General features: G+C 46.5%; 1 protein-coding gene across 4 annotated transcripts in view; it reads left to right on the forward strand.

Annotated features, from left to right (window-relative positions):
- The window catches only part of LOC124119209 (puratrophin-1-like), a 248,489-nt gene that overhangs the window by 75,377 nt on the left and 159,835 nt on the right, over positions 1-13,277 (forward strand). The gene's annotated exons all lie outside the window — the stretch shown is intronic.

A 13,277-nucleotide genomic window follows, 5' to 3' on the forward strand; every position in this document is an offset into this window, starting at 1 on the left:
TTCATAATGGGAGTTTCATGAACTTAAGTTGACAAATGTGATACAATCTTTTTTATTATGTCTCTTTCATCATTTTCTGGGCTACATGTTGATTTTGTAATGTACATAAAGACTGAACATTAAAAGTTTATTTACTTGCAATTCTTCTGCATGTCAAGATTGAATTGACCAACTTTTCATAACTCTTTAGCTGCAATGTATATGTGTAATGAATACTAAATATCACCCCATCCTCCATCCCAACCCAACCAAAAAACCCACCTTTACCACCCCACCCTCCATCCCAACCCACCCAAAAACCCCATCTTTACCATGCCACCCTCCATCCCAACCCGACCAAAAACCCCACCTTTACCACGCCACCGTCCATCCCAACCCACCCAAAAACCCACCTTTACCACCCCACCCTCCATCCCAACCTACCCAAAAACCCACCTTTACCACCCCACCCTCCATCCCAACCTACCCAAAAACCCACCTTTACCACCCCACCCTCCATCCCAACCTACCCAAAAACCCACCTTTACAACCCACCCTCCATCCCAACCTACCCAAAAACCCACCTTTACCACCCCACCCTCCATCCCAACCTACCCAAAAACCCACCTTTACAACCCCACCCTCCATTCCAACCTACCCAAAAACCCACCTTTACCACCCCACCCTCCATCCCAACCCACCCAAAAACCCACCTTTACCACCCCACCCTCCATTCCAACCTACCCAAAAACCCACCTTTACAACCCCACCCTCCATCCCAACCCACCCAAAAACCCACCTTTACCACCCCACCCTCCATTCCAACCTACCCAAAAACCCACCTTTACAACCCCACCCTCCATCCCAACCCACCCTTTTTTTAAAAACCCACCTTTACCACCCTACCCTCCATCCGAACCCACCCAAAAAGCCCATCTTTACCACCCCACCACAAACCAACAAACACACCAGGCCTTGGTGTTAACGTTACACTATTCTTTTCTGTTCATGACGAAAAAATATATCCAGAAAAAATGCTCATGTATTTTGGGACTTAGCTTTAAAATTACTCATTGGCCACAAAAGTCTTTGCATTTAGACTGTTAGCCTTATATTAAAGTTTTTATTTCTTGTTCTGACAATGAACTAAGTGGAATCTGTAAGGTACGTGGCTTGTTCTGAAGAGAAGATGAGAATGGCTATCTGCAACATCATCAGAATCCTCTTTTTAATCATGTAATCACCTGTATAGGGGCAGAAGCAGAACGACGCTCACACAAATGTTTAGTTGCTCTCCTGAGAAAGAAACAGTACTTAGCGACACATTTGAAAAGCTAATGCCTTGCCTCTCAGCAAAGCCTATTTCAAGTATAAGATTGTTTGTGTTTACAGCAGATGAAGACAATCAGTAATCATGCCAAGTTGCCATGTAGGAACTATTAATGTTATGACAGTGAAGAATTGGTCTTCTAGGCTGGATTGTTCCTATCCTGTGTTCAAAGAGTTGTGTCCCGATTGAACCATAATTGGTGGTAGCATTGGAAGTATAGCGTCCAAATTACTCCTCACAATCAAAGGTTTATCTCTCTCCATCACTCATAACACCCACAACTCTATGGAATTATGGATCGTAACGGTTGTCATGCTGTTAATTGCAGGAATAAATCCACACATGACATCAGTAGAATGGCTTCAGCCATGATTAGGAACACAGCGTCTCTGGATAAGGGCCTCTTGTCCGTTTGATGGCATCTATTCTAGTAGCTTCAACCCTCATCATCCACTGGAACAGTTATTGTATCTATTTACAAAAGTTGCAAATAATTCCTCTTGTTTTGTGAATTACTTAGACAGGAAATAACTGAAGTAATCATGCCATATGTCAGTTTGATTAGAATTATAGGATTATTTTTTTATGAAAGATTTCTTTTGTGAAGGGACGGGTCATTAATATTATAGGTGGGGGGAAGGGTCTGTGTGAAAAAATGACAGTTCTATTTTTTACTTATTAAATATATATTTTAACATTATTTAAGGACTGATCATGTATGATAAGGAAGGGGGCAAGAAAAAATGTCACATAACATGGGGGGTGGAAGTGTCGGCAAAATATGACATGGTCCTCTAATAAATTATGTGGACAGGGGTGTTAGTCTGTGTTCCCAAACAATGTCTGCATTATGACTGCATCCAGACTTTGGGTAGTGGATGTTGGGATGTGCATGGTGGCTTGTAGTGTCAGTGGCTGTGTACAATGTGCCTCAATCTTTAGTCATCGCTTCACCTTCATAGAGTATCAGGCTACCAAACCTTGAAATGCATCCCTCATATAAGTAGGTGAATGATCTTAAGACATGCTGATTATAACTATACATGTATTGGAACGCACCAATATATCAATGACAAAGTGTGACCATTTGATTGCCTCTGTGGCGACTTACGTTGGTGTCAAGAGATTGGTTGCAGTTATACATGGTTTACAGTTTGTCTATATGGATGACTGGGGTCCACATTAACAAATTACCTGTTCCATCAGGTCTGCAGCCAAAGGGCACATTTATTGACAACTACAGGTACCTGGCCTTAATTAATATTACTACAACATCTTTTCTATTGCTTGCTCTTCACTGTCATGATTTTATGTATGATAGGCCAATATTTGATGAGGGGTGCTAATTGCATAGACTACAGTAATTGTATCATACTTAGGATAGTTCTGTGTGTTTCTGCAATAAATGAAGTACCCAATATCTCCTAATTATGACAGTGTGTTTGTGCACCCCAGATTGAGTAACATGGAGTGATAGCATGATAGTCAGTATTTGATGGTTGACCACTAGAACTATATAGTGTAAGAGTGCTGTAATCATTAATAATGTGGACTGTACAATTCAGGATTCACTGCCGAAATGACAACATGGGACCCCACAAAGCCATTATAAAAACTGGCCAAGAAAGTTTGTGAAGTCAATATAAAGATTGTCTGTCAGCTGTGTAAAGACCCCAGTAGTGACAGATAAGTTGTGTTTAGTGCTGGTGGGTGGAGGCCCAAGGCAACAATAAGAACATGTGCCACCATTTACTCACACAATATTGACACAGATTACCTTTAGCTTGGAGCTCAGGCGGTTGGGGTCTTTAAATCTGAAAAACCAGTGTCCATCTGAGCTGTTATAAGGATGGAAATCTATTGATTGACATTATCCAGTGAATTTCATAATCTGTTGTTGAACGGATGCAGTGTGCTGTTGAAGGCATACGTTGAAGGGATACATTCTTGTTGAAGGCATACAACTGTTAATGAAGGCATATGGTCTGTTGTTGAAGGGATACAAACTGATGTTGAAGGGATACAAACTGATGTTGAAGGAATACAATCTTGTTGAAGGGATACAATCTGTTGTTGAAGGGATACAAACCGATGTTGAAGGGATACAGTCTTGTTGAAGGGATACAGTCTTGTTGAAGGGATACTATTTGTTGTTGAAGGCATACAATCTGTTGTTGAAGGGACACTATTTGTTGTTGAAGGCATACAATCTGTTGTTGAAGGGATGCAGTCTTGTTGAAGGCATACAAACTGATGTTGAAGGGATGCAGTCTTGTTGAAGGCATACAAACCGATGTTGAAGGGATACAGTCTTGTTGAAGGGATACAGTCTTGTTGAAGGGATACTATTTGTTGTTGGAGGCATACAATCTGTTGTTGAAGGCATACTATTTGTTGTTGAAGGCATACAATCTGTTGTTTATCACTAAATTATCACAAATATATATCAGAGATAAAACGGATAGATTTTATTTTGACCATAAATCAGAAATGACTAGATAATATAAGAATGTGCACAGATGAGTGCATTACCAGTTTTTTCCACCTGTTGATAACTGTACTTGAGTGTTGTCAGATGTAGTGTTTTAACCTGTGTAAAGGGGAACATGCTTTCTAAAAAAGACTATGCTGCTGAGGTACAGCATAATAAAAGATGCTACAGGTCAACTTTGTGCTGAACACAGGAGAATGGAGTGTGTACAGTCTACATAGCAAGGTGTACATGGGGAGCCCGGTGTTCTGGAGAGTCAGCTGTCTGTCGTGAGTCAGCTGTATGTGGAGAGTCAGCTGTATCTCGAGAGTCAGCTGTATTAGGAGAGTCAGCTGTATCTGGAGAGTCAGCTGTATCTGGAGAGTCAACTGTATGTGGAGAGTCAGCTGTATGTGGAGAGTGAGCTGTATCTGGAGAGTCAGCTGTATATGGAGAGTCAGCTGTATGTGGAGAGTCAGCTGTATATGGAGAGTCATCTGTATTCTGGAAAGACAGCTGTATGTGGAGAGTCAGCTGTATGTGGAGAGTCAGCTGTATGTGGAGTGTCAGCTGTACGTGGAGAGTCAGCTGTATGTGGAGAGTCAGCTGTATTCTGGAAAGACAGCTGTATGTGGAGAGTCAGCTGTATGTGGAGAGTCAGCTGTATTTGGAGAATCAGCTGTATGTGGAGAGTCAGCTGTATGTGGAGAATCAGCTGTATGTGGAGAGTCAACTGTATGTGGAGAGTCAGCTGTATGTGGAGAGTCAGCTGTATGTGGAGAGTCAGCTGTATGTGGAGAATCAGCTGTATGTGGAGAGTCAGCTGTATGTGGAGAGTCAGCTGTATGTGGAGAATCAGCTGTATGTGGAGAGTCAGCTGTATGTGGAGAGTCAGCTGTATTTGGAGAATCAGCTGTATGTGGAGAGTCAGCTGTATGTGGAGAGTCAACTGTATGTGGAGAGTCAGCTGTATGTGGAGAGTCAGCTGTATGTGGAGAGTCAGCTGTATGTGGAGAGTCAGCTGTATGTGGAGAGTCAGCTGTATGTGGAGCCAGAACTAATGTCTGCTCATTCCCATGTAATCTCATCGGGGTTAATTATTGTCATGACTGTGTGTTTGACGAAAAGATTTGATTTGAGGTGTTTTAAGCTGTGACCCCATTATTGTCTTAGCTTATTACTCTGTGGTGTTCTGGCTTTGAGAAAATTGATCATATCCAGTTTCATTTTCTTTGAAATAAGGAACATTATTAATTTTTAATTGTTTTAACACCTATTGCTGTTGAGTCTTATGCCTCTCATCTTTGAGTCTAGCAAACTGTCTTTCGGTCTAGGTGGCTTAGCTAATGATGCTTGTCAATAAGTTCTTGAAGTCTAATGAAGTTGATGCCAAAATACAAGTTCGGGCTGGTAGACTCAAAACATTTTGTGACAGCCTTTCCTGTTGTATTGAAACCATCCTGATCTGAAGCATGTACATTTTGCCAAGGGCGCTGTAACCAGTACATGTTTATGACATGATACGAGCCCGATGAATAATGTGTGTTTACCCTGGCGGCATGCAGCATTGTTGTGAGACTCTCCCACATATATGGAATCTGTCACCTGTCCACAAACCATGGTCCACGACCTGTCCCGAGTCCACTCTAACAATGTCACCAAGGTCAGGTTGCAATTAATGACCATAAAACATAATACTTACCTCTCAGCTCACATACTTAGCCCAGGGCTCAATCAATGGGCTCAGATTTCTAATAATAAGGCTGAGAAACCCTCAAAGAGATTTGGTATAATCCACTCAAGATTCAATTGAGTGGACCAAAAGCATATGTAGAATAAGTGGCGTGGAAGGCAGTTGTACATCAAGGGATGTTGAACTGTCAACACCAATGATACTCAACCTTGATCATAATTGACCAATTTGCTTATTAGCATTTTGGTCCGCCGATCCTTGACCAGAGCATCCCATGCGATGCAAGATTCTGTGTCATCTTGATGTTTATGAAGACCTTGTAAGACTTGTTGCGCGTAGGGAGATGCTCATAGACAAGATCAGTGCTGAGACTTGCCTAATCTACTTCAGCTGTTCAAGCAGATTTATGCACATATTGTTAACCAATAAAGAACTTGACGTGATGACCAGAGGTGCACTAATACACCATGGAGAGTCCTGTTCCACTAAGGATCATTTTGTGCTTCAAATTAACTCCCATCCTTCAACATAGACTTACGATAGTCATATCTCTAATATTGCTTCATGAAACGAGATCTTGTGGGTTTATGATTTGACTTGAACCAAGAAATCAGTTAATTTGTAAAATGTTATCCTGGATAACTTGATAGTGCTTCTGTGACCAATTTAAGTAGGCAGACTCTGTCGTACAGCCCTGTACAGTGATATCCTGATGGCATAACAGATGTCAGTGTAGCTACATGGACTTGGTGTGGCACTGGCTGCTGCCTAGACTAACATTTAGTCTCTGAAATCTTATATTACACAATTGTGGAATAGAGCTAGCTTGAGCATGTTGAGCTGGCTAGACTTTCTTTTGTATGCATTTCTAGATTATTTGTTTTTTTCATAAAATAAATATATTCCACGGTCATGGTGCAGGACTAGCAGCTGCCCTGACTGTCGTGTCAGGGTGTCTCCACACAGCCCCCTCGTAGTAGGTACATGGACTTGGTGTGGCACTGGCAGCTGCCCTGACTGTCGTGTCAGGGTGTCTCCACAGCCCCCTCGTGGTAGGTACATGGACTTGGTGTGGCACTGGCAGCTGCCCTGACTGTCGTGTCAGGGTGTCTCCTCACAGCCCCCTCGTGGTAGGTACATGGACTTGGTGTGGCACTGGCAGCTGCCCTGACCGTCGTGTCAGGGTGTCTCCTCACAGCCCCTTCGTGGTAGGTACATGGACTTGGTGTGGCACTGGCAGCTGCCCTGACCGTCGTGTCAGGGTCTCTCCTCACAGCCCCCTCGTGGTAGGTACATGGACTTGGTGTGACACTGGCAGCTGCCCTGACTGTCGTGTAAGGGTGTCTCCTCACAGCCCCCTCGTGGTAGGTACATGGACTTGGTGTGGCACTGGCAGCTGCCCTGACTGTCGTGTAAGGGTGTCTCCTCACAGCCCCCTCGTGGTAGGTACATGGACTTGGTGTGGCACTGGCAGCTGCCCTGACTGTCGTGTAAGGGTGTCTCCTCACAGCCCCCTCGTGGTAGGTACATGGACTTGGTGTGACACTGGCAGCTGCCCTGACTGTCGTGTAAGGGTGTCTCCTCACAGCCCCCTCGTGGTAGGTACATGGACTTGGTGTGGCACTGGCAGCTGCCCTGACTGTCCTGTAAGGGTGTCTCCACACAGCCCCCTCGTGGTAGGTACATGGACTTGGTGTGGCACTGGCAGCTGCCCTGACTGTCGTGTCAGGGTGTCTCCTCACAGCCCCCTCGTGGTAGGTACATGGACTTGGTGTGGCACTGGCAGCTGCCCTGACCGTTGTGTCAGGGTGTCTCCTCAGCCCCCTCGTGGTAGGTACATGGACTTGGTGTGACACTGGCAGCTGCCCTGACCGTCGTGTCAGGGTGTCTCCTCAGCCCCCTCGTGGTAGGTACATGGACTTGGTGTGACACTGGCAGCTGCCCTGACCGTCGTGTGGTGTCAGGGTGTCTCCTCACAGCCCCCTCGTGGTAGAGCAGGACAGATTACACAAGAAGTGACCATGTGATACTGCACAGTGTAGTTATATAAGCAGCAACATTTCCATGGTCATAAGAAATCTCATCCATGCATGACTCTGAGCTTGTGTCTATTAATCGCAATCAAAAAGTTATGATACCAGGTGTTCGTGAAAAAACACATATCTTTGCAGCATGGTGCAGTGCAATTGCTTTGATAAGTGTATTTTCTGAAAAGATATAATTTTTTCCTGTTTTGAACTTAGAAATATGCCTTGTTTATTTGTGGTTTGATACAATTTTGAAGGGTAATGTTAAAATGCATAATACTTGAATTTATTATCCATTGTACTTCATAACATGAATGAGTTGTTGTTGTTGAAGTTGCGTTCAGGTCACATGACCTCACACATCTATTGTAATCCAGCAGGGGTTTGGAAAAGAGAATTTGATCTTGATGAACACAAAGCCAGATTACGGTATTGTTCAGTCAGGTCACTTGGTGCAGTATTCTATAATTTCATTCTCAAATTCTGTTTTCAAAGTTTTTCAGAGCAGCAAAATGAAACCCCTATTTTGAAGGTAATTTACAAATGTGAAAGTACAGAGTTGAATCCTGGGCCTCGGCACACAAACTGTGTTCTGTCTAGAACTCAATCCAATGACTTTGCTTAAAGTCAACTATCAGTTCTATATTTCAGCATGCCAATTCATCTATAACGGTTTGAAGCACTAGGATCACATGTTTTGTTGCAACTTTATTGGAACTCAGCATGTTTGCTATAATGGTGACACTTATCACCTAATTGGCATATTTAGTATGTAGTATCTTCCTGACTGCCAGACAATGGCGCCAATGTACCACAGCATAGGGATGTTCAACAATATTGGCAGTCATCTTGTATGTGGAGATTTATGTGCTCTCCTCAGCCTGAAGAGTTTCCTGAAGCTATCCCAGACAGGACATGTTTTCCTAGCTGTAGTCTGTAGTTATAAAAGTTGCTCTCGTCTGGCATGCCAAGGCTTTATAGTGTCTTCAGACAACTGGTTTCCACTGTGGAAGATGGGGTCCTCCAGACATAAATCTGTCACACACGTCGGCAGTGAGATGGGATTCATAGTTTGATGTGTGCTCCAATCTTCGACAGCTACATAAAATAATTCATTAGGTTCATAATAAAAATAGAATGTTTCAACTAAGAATTTCAAGGGTTTTTATATTTTTATATCCTCCTCTTAGCTTTATTTGAGCAATAAGTATGTTGTCAACGAAACATGTTATTTATTTGTTACCTTAAAGGTAAACAATAGTTTAACATGTTGATAGAAGCTTTAATACAGGGACAAAATATTTGATGCCCATCTATTAAGAGTTTAGTTAAAAGTATTCTTTTGAATATAAGAATATAAGAGAAGTAGTACCGTAACTTCAATGGGTGGTGTACAGTAACTGATGTTGATGTCACACAGACAGTCGGTCGGTCAGGTAGGGCAGCCAGTTCAGCAGCCTATTGGGAATGTATGTACCAGCTGTTGTGATGGTTGCGGACGTTTTACAGTCTCAGAGATTTGCATAAAGTTTATTCAAGCAAAGTGAAATATTATTTTAGTTGTGAAGTAATTAGTGTGAAAGCTGAAGCTGCTGTTGATGGAAGTTTATCTGCATTATCTGTGAGGTAGGTGTGAGATTTAGTTTCCCCTGGAACCACGGTCAGTCCAGGCAAAACCCAGCAGGGTCAGAAGATGCCGACTTGTCAGTGGTTTCAGGTCTGTTAGAGACGTGGAAATTCTAATTCATTCTATTTGACACCACCATTGCGTTGTTGATTGTATTACCCATCTTTGTGCACATCATTGTCAACTGTCATAATGCTCTTCTGAAATTATGTTTTATTGTGGTGCTTTAATCTGGTCTGTTGTCTGTACTTATCTTGTTAACCATGATTAATTTGAATCTAAATTTTGCGAGAACACTGTTAGACATGACACATAATTTTTAAAGACAGGTCAGTTGAAAATATTTCTCAATATTATTATGAAACTGAAAAGCAATGTTGTGGGTTGGTATGATTTAGTCCATGCTCCACAATGTGAACATTAATATCCTAAATGTCGCGACCTTGGCAGAGATGGCTTTGCTGTCATGTTACTTTATGTTTCATGGACATCACATGTCTAGGTTGTAGTCAGGTGATGCCAGCCTGTGTTAGCTCGGGGAATCCAGGAGAGTGCCGTGTCCAGGTGGTCCTCATGTTCATGTGATGGTGGGTTTCATCAAAGTGTTAAATGTTTTAGACAAGACATCTCTTGGGGCTTAATTACCTCTCGCATTTTACTGACATATTGTATGATGATTACTTAGAAAATGTACAACTCATTCCACCCACATGTTGACTAACTCCCCAAGAAGGCTCTCCCTCCCCCATCCTCCACTCCCTACCCACAGCACCCAATCCCCAACCCCACCCCACCCCCATCTCCCCACCCTCGACTCACCTACCCCATCACCCACTCTCCACCATCCACTCACCACCTTCCACTCACCACTCTCCACTCACCACCCCCATCACCCACTCTCCAACCTCCAATCACCACCCCCATCACCCACTCTCCAACCTCCACTCACCACCTCCATCACCCTCTCTCCAACCTCCACTCACCACCCCCATCACCCACTCTTCAACCTCCACTCACCACCCCCATCACCCACTCTTCAACCTCCACTCACCACCCCCATCACCCTCTCTCCAACCTCCACTCACCACCCCCATCACCCACTCTTCAACCTCCACTCACCACCTCCATCACCCTCTCTCCAACCTCCACTCACCACCCCCATCACCCACTCTTCAACCTCCACTCACCACCCCCATCACCCACTCTCCAACCTCCAATCACCACCCCCATCACCCACTCTTCAACCTCCACTCACCACCCCCATCACCCACTCTCCAACCTCTACTCACCACCCCCATCACCCACTCTCCAACCTCCACGCTCCAACCTCCACTCACCACCCCCATCACCCACTCTCCAACCTCCACTCACCACCCCCATCACCCACTCTCCAACCTCTACTCACCACCCCCATCACCCACTCTCCAACCTCCACTCACCACCTCCATCACCCACTCTCCAACATTTACTCACCATCCCCATCACCCACTCTCCAACCTCCACTCACCATCTCCATCAACCACTCTCCAACCTCTACTCACCACCTTCCACTCACCACCCCCATCACCCACTCTCCAACCTCCACTCACCACCCCCATCACCCACTCTCCAACCTCCACTCACCACCCCCATCACCTACTCTCCAACCTCTACTCACCACCCCCATCACCCACTCTCCAACCTCCACTCACCACCTCCATCACCCACTCTCCAACATCTACTCACCACCCCCATCACCCACTCTCCAACCTCCACTCACCACCCCCATCACCCACTCTCCAACCTCTACTCACCACCCCCATCACCCACTCTCCAACCTCCACTCACCACCCCCATCACCCACTCTCCAACATCTACTCACCACCCCATCACCCACTCTCCAACCTCCACTCACCACCCCCATCACCCACTCTTCAACCTCTACTCTCCACCCCCATCACCCACTCTCCAACCTCCACTCACCACCCCCATCACCCACTCTTCAACCTCCACTCACCACCCCCATCACCCACTCTCCAACCTCCACTCACCACCCCCATCACCCACTCTTCAACCTCCACTCACCACCCCCATCACCCACTCTCCAACCTCCACTCACCACCTCCATCACCCACTCTCCAACCTCCACTCACCACCCCCATCACCCACTCTCCAACCTCCACTCACCACCCCCATCACCCACTCTTCAACCTCCACTCACCACCCCCATCACCCACTCTTCAACCTCCACTCACCACCCCCATCACCCACTCTCCAACCTCCACTCACCACCTCCATCACCCACTCTTCAACCTCCACTCACCACCCCCATCACCCACTCTTCAACCTCCACTCACCACCCCCATCACCCACTCTCCAACCTCCACTCACCACCCCCATCACCCACTCTCCAACCTCTACTCACCACCCCCATCACCCGCTCTCCAACCTCCACTCACCACCTCAATCACCAACTCTCCAACATCTACTCACCACCCCATCACCCACTCTCCAACCTCCACTCACCACCTCCATCACCCACTCTCCAACCTCTACTCACCAACTTCCACTCACCACCCCCATCACCCACTCTCCAACCTCCACTCACCACCCCCATCACCCACTCTCCAACCTCCACTCACCACCCCCATCACCCACTCTCCAACCTCTACTCACCACCCCCATCACCCGCTCTCCAACCTCCACTCACCACCTCCATCACCCACTCTCCAACATCTACTCACCACCCCCATCACCCACTCTCCAACCTCCACGCTCCAACCTCCACTCACCACCCCCATCACCCACTCTCCAACCTCCACTCACCACCCCCATCACCCACTCTCCAACCTCTACTCACCACCATCACCCACTCTCCAACCTCTACTCACCACCCCCATCACCCACTCTCCAACCTCTACTCACCACCCCCACCACCCACTCTCCAACCTCCACTCACCACCTTCCACTCACCACTCTCGACTCACCACCCCCATCACCCACTCTCCAACCTCCACTCACCACCCCCATCACCCACTCCCCAACCTCCACTCACCACCCCCATCACCCACTCTCCAACCTCTACTCACCACCCCCATCACCCACTCTCCAACCTCCACTCACCACCCCCATCACCCACTCACCACCCCCATCACCCACTCTCCAACCTCCACTCACAACCCCCATCACCCACTCACCACCCCCATCACCCACTCTCCAACCTCCAATCACAACCCCCATCACCCACTCTCCAACCTCCACTCACCACCACCATCACCCACTCTCCAACCTCTACTCACCACCTTCCACTCACCACCCTCCACTCACCACCCCCATCACCCACGCTCCAACCTCCACTCACCACCCCCATCACCCACTCTCCAACCTCCACTCACCACCCCCATCACCCACTCTCCAACCTCCACTCACCACCTTCCACTCACCACCTTCCACTCACCACCCCCATAACCAACTCCTCACTCCCCACCTCCAATCCCCAACCCCATCCTCCACACTCCACCCTCCTCTCCCCACCCCCATCACCTACTCCCCACCCCAATCTCCCTGCCCTCCTCTCCCCACCCCATCACAAACTGGCTGCTAGATCTGTTCTCGCTTGACTTTCCGTGTCCAAAGTTTCTGTTGAGGTACACCTAAAACACAGCTTTGGCTGCATCACATGAACCACCCTCCACTTGACCCATCATCAACACGACCCATCATCAACACTTCCCCATGTATGTTGCCCTGTATGTCCTCCAACAGTATCTACTCTGTCTGTCTCTCTGTCCATGTGTTCTGTCCATATAGTCCCCAGCTGCCCCCTGCTGTAGTGGCCTTGATGGGGTCTCTCACTGACAAAGGCCACCTAAAGACCTGTGTTTACCATACTGCTGTGTGTGTAATGAGCTGTAAACACCATGTGTACACAAACAACATAGTACTGGAACACTGCACAAGGCTAGGGGAATCTATGTCAGTGTAAATAATGCAAACATTTGTCTGGTACTCAGACAAGGCTCAGACAAGTCAATACTGCCTGAAGCAATGGGAATGTGTGGTAGATATAGCGGGTGAGATCTTGGTGTGAGTGGTAGATATAGAGGATAAGATGTCAATGTGTGGTAGACATAGTGGGTGAGATCTTTGTGTGAGTGGTAGATATAGAGGAT

Source organism: Haliotis rufescens, unplaced genomic scaffold (genome assembly GCF_023055435.1).
Source record: "Haliotis rufescens isolate VD_foot unplaced genomic scaffold, xgHalRufe1.0.p SCAF_19, whole genome shotgun sequence".
Lineage (NCBI taxonomy): Eukaryota > Metazoa > Mollusca > Gastropoda > Lepetellida > Haliotidae > Haliotis > Haliotis rufescens.